This window comes from Ornithorhynchus anatinus, chromosome 12 (genome assembly GCF_004115215.2).
Source record: "Ornithorhynchus anatinus isolate Pmale09 chromosome 12, mOrnAna1.pri.v4, whole genome shotgun sequence".
Lineage (NCBI taxonomy): Eukaryota > Metazoa > Chordata > Mammalia > Monotremata > Ornithorhynchidae > Ornithorhynchus > Ornithorhynchus anatinus.
The window spans coordinates 44,903,510-44,907,548 of record NC_041739.1 but is presented as its reverse complement, the minus strand read 5'-3'; the positions used below and the strand labels follow the sequence as shown (position 1 = coordinate 44,907,548).

Here is a 4,039-nt window from a genome sequence, read left to right as displayed (position 1 = left end):
GGTAATTATTGAGCACTTCAGGTGTAGAGACTGCCTGCACTAAACCTTTGGAGGATTACAATACAATGCAATTGGTATACACAATCCCCGACAGCAAAAAGCTTACCCTGCAGATGGGGAGACAAAAAATAAAATAAACTACATATAGTGGAAGTGGCAGAGGATAAGGATATAAACTTAATAGCAGATAGGCTTTGGGTGGAGTTAATATCAAAGGCTTAAAGTGTGCAGACCCAAATGAATAGCTGATGCAGAAGGTAGGGTGTATAGGGAAAGGAAATGAGGGTTGATACCTCCCTTCTCCTTCCTAAGAGTTCTGTCCCACTAGGAAGGGTCTCCACCTTCCCATAGTAGAGACCTAGATCCCCATCGTCCCCTTCCCCACCCACTGCCCCAGGTTTGAGCCAACTCCAGTCCACTGGTCTACTCTTCACAGAAACCACCAAGCACCACTGAGTCCAAAACCCTATTGAAGTGGCAAAGGGCTGTACAATCAGTTCCTACAGAGGTGAGTTCAGTTCATGGCTGAGGCCTCTGGGAAATGGGGTGTGACAGGAAAGAGCACAATCCAGGGGATTATGGGCAACTACCAGAAACAAATGGAGTCAAACAACCTTCTGCAGGGAGATTGAGGGTTTGTCCTTGAGCATGAGTCCAGGCTACCAGGGAAAGGCTCTGGTCCTGTCTCCCAGAACTCCAGCTGCGAAAGAGTGGAGCCTCAGCCCTGCTCCCCAGTGCCCTTGAGCCAGAGGCAGGGGAGGAGAGAGAGTCTCCACCCCTCCTCCCCACAAGCCCTGAACCCAGAGGCCAAGCTGAGGCAGACCACACTTCTTTCAGAGTCCACCTAGAGGGAGGGAGATGTGGGGAGCCAGTTTTGTTCACCTATATTTGTCCCACTACCCGGGAGGGGAGTATGAGGGGCACACCTTCCCCAGCTCTAAGCAGGTACTTAAGCGAGTTTCTCCACCATACCTGCTGCACCCTCTCCTGCATAGACAATTGCCCAATACCCTTGGAATTGTGTGTCCAGAGCACTTACTCCACTGCACTAAGGATCACTGAGGCCCAGACTGGAGTGATCCTCAGCACAAACAGCAGGAGACATCAGCAGTTCATGTAGGGGTGCAGCCTGCAAAAGAGAAGAGTTTAGGTGGCTACAGGACAAACACTCCAGTGATCCATGAGAGCATCCAGGCCTGATTTCTGATCTGGGTTGGCCACCGAATCCCTTCTGGATGTCCCTGATGGGATTTTTCTTTCTCCTTTTGTCCTGATATTGCAGGAAAATTGGTGCGAAGAAAAATGATAAACAATAAAAACAACAGCCTTGAACTAATGTCCCAAGCTTCATTTCCTCTTCAACCACTCCCGGGTATTCCTGTCAGGCTGCAGCAAGATCACATAGCACTTGGGGATGAAGATGCAGCCAAGAACCCCAGCTCTGGAGCCCATGATGGAGAAAATCTCCGCAGCCACCATGGCCTTCCACTTGGTGCTCTGATATGTGGGGAGGAAGGAAGCCCAGACGGTGCAGAACACCAGCGTGCCGAAAGTGATAAAATTGGCCTCGTTGAAGCTGTCAGGCAGCGTCCTGGCCAGGAAAGCCACGGTGAAGCACACAAGAGCCAGAAAGCCCAAGTAACTCAGGACATAATAGAAGGCAATCACAAAGTACTCATTACACTCGATTATAATGAGTCCAGGCCCAGAACATGTATTGATCTCTAGGAATGGGGGAGAGGTGCCCAGTCAGATCACACAGATGTTTACCTGGACCAGGGAGCAGGACAGGACTACTGAAGTCGAGGCTCTGGTCCCCACTCACCCTCTAATGTTGCTCCCCAAGCTTGTGGCCCTGAAGGCCAGAACCATGGTGACAATTTTGGCCAAGTCGGAGGAGACGGCCACAGTGAACACAACACCAAAAGCCATTTGTTGGAGGAGGCAGGAGGCTGGGGTGGGTTGGCCAATACAGGTCAGGGCACAGAAGAAACAGAGCTTGAGGGAGATCAGGAGGGTGCAGCTGAGAGTGCAGTTATTTGCTTGGACTAGGGGGGTGTCTCAGTGCTTAATGAAGACCCCTAAAGCTTGGGCTGTGAGGAGATAGAAGGAGAGAGACGTTCAGACCAGGATCAGCCCCAGAGTTTCTTTGAGGGATGGAAAATTCACCACTTTGTTGGAGACAGCCATCTCTCGCAATGTTTGGATACTTATTTTCAGGACACTTCACACACTGTTCTGCATCTGAAAGGAAAGATTCATTCAATCAATCAATTAATCCATAGTATTCATTGAACACTTACTATGTGCAGAATGATGTACTAAGTGATTGGAGGAGTACAATTCAACAGCATGGGTAGACATGTTCCTGGCCTAGCAGGAACTCACAGTATGAAAGAGGAGACCGACTGTAATATAAATAAATTGATAAATGATGGATATGTATGTAAGTGCTGTAGGGCTGAGGGTGGAGTGAATATGGAGTGCCTTAAAGAGGAAGGAAAAAAGGAAGGAACAGAATCTCACTGCCCCCTGCAGCACACTTTTCCCTCCTCCCATTAATGGCACAGCCCTGGCTGGGATTTTTCATTTTCCTCAAATCTGACCCATCTCCCAGACTCCCTGCTCAGTGCCAAGATTGTGTTTTCCATGCCTTGTCCTCATCCTGCAGTCACCCCAGTATGTGGACAGGGAGCTGCTGAGTAAAACCTCCAGGACATCTGTGTCTGACATCAGGTGAGCCCATCTCTGGTCTGACCCTTGGGCTTTACCATTGCCTATCTCTGTTTCCCCCTGCCCTTAGTCTGTCACTATCTGGCTCATGCACACAGGCTGTGGGCAGTGAGACCCCTTCAGGAGCATATGCTAGGTCATGCAAGGAGATGGTTTTCTACATGGACCTACCTGTCTGGTTAGAAATCTCCCCCTCTGGGCACTGAACACAAAAATAGCAACAGACAGCCTCCCCCTGCTGGGCCTGTTTTCTGAAGCCGTGTCCACAGCTCCTGCTGCACCGTGACTGTGGAGCCTGAACTTTCCAGACAGAGGACAGTGACAGTGAGGGTGGAGCTCCACAGCCGCAAACCTGCTTGGTTGATCCTGCGACCCTCCCACCCAGAGGTCTGTCAGTAACATCCAATACAGGTCTGAGCTCCAACAAGGCCTGGGCTACGAAAGCCCCCTTCTTCCACTTCCCCCCACCACCCCTTTTCTCCTCTCTGCTCAGAGTCTGGGGCTTCAGGGGGCCAGATGGATCATTTCTGATTTGGGTCAAGAATGATATCCAGGCATCCCTTCCACCTTTAACCCTTGTTGACTACAGGGAGGTTTCTTCCCCCCTAAAACTCCTAAAACCTTAAATTCTTTACTGGCTCCAGGGAGATGTGTCTGAGAAACTGTCCTGGGAAGATGCAAGGTTATGAATAGATGAATTCTAAAGTATTTTTACTTTTCTGTGGCCCTCCATGTGGCTGACCTTGTGCTGGGGGAATTTTCACTGGGAAATTTGCTTTCTGCATCCTGCTGTATCCATACCCTTCCTTCTCTCTGAGCTCCCCAGTTCACCAAGGCTGGTTGCCATGACAACCAATGCATGATCTCACAGTGACTATGTGGGTATCACATTCCCCGGTGACCCTGTGGTCAGAGTGACTGACCCATCACCAGCTCCAGCCCAAGCAGATAACTGAGGAGAGCCATGCCACTTCAGGGCTCTCTCTACATGAGCTCTAATCCAAAGGATTCAATCCTTAGTGATCTCAGCCCAAGAGATTATGGAGTAATGCCACCAGTAACTGCTGCCTCTCCTCCAGGACACTCAGAACCCCAGCTGCCACCGTGATCTATCCATGCCATGCTGCAGGGATTTAAGCTGCAGCTGAGCCCCATCAGTATTCCCCCCTCTGGACTGCCATGCTACCCCCAAGACTCCATGCCCTTGAGGGCAGGGAGCAATCTTGGGGAGGACACTAGGCTGGTATCATATCACATGGCATCATATGGTAGATAAGATAGATAAGTAAATATGATAGGAGGCGGC

At 50.2% G+C, this 4,039-nt stretch overlaps 1 long non-coding RNA gene across 2 annotated transcripts; it reads right to left on the bottom strand.

Moving 5' to 3' along the window:
* Positions 1 to 549: 549 nt before the first annotated feature.
* Positions 550 to 3,710, bottom strand: LOC100090835. Of its 2 annotated transcripts, XR_485116.3 has the most exons (3): positions 3,476 to 3,710; positions 2,170 to 2,244; positions 550 to 1,129 (listed from the first exon to the last, which is right to left on the bottom strand). It is a non-coding gene; the product is annotated as an uncharacterized LOC100090835 (long non-coding RNA). The 2 variants fall into 2 exon arrangements; XR_005660624.1 differs by lacking the exon at positions 550 to 1,129 and having other exon boundaries at positions 1,334 to 2,244; positions 3,476 to 3,706.
* Between the last annotated feature and the right edge of the window lie 329 nt (positions 3,711 to 4,039).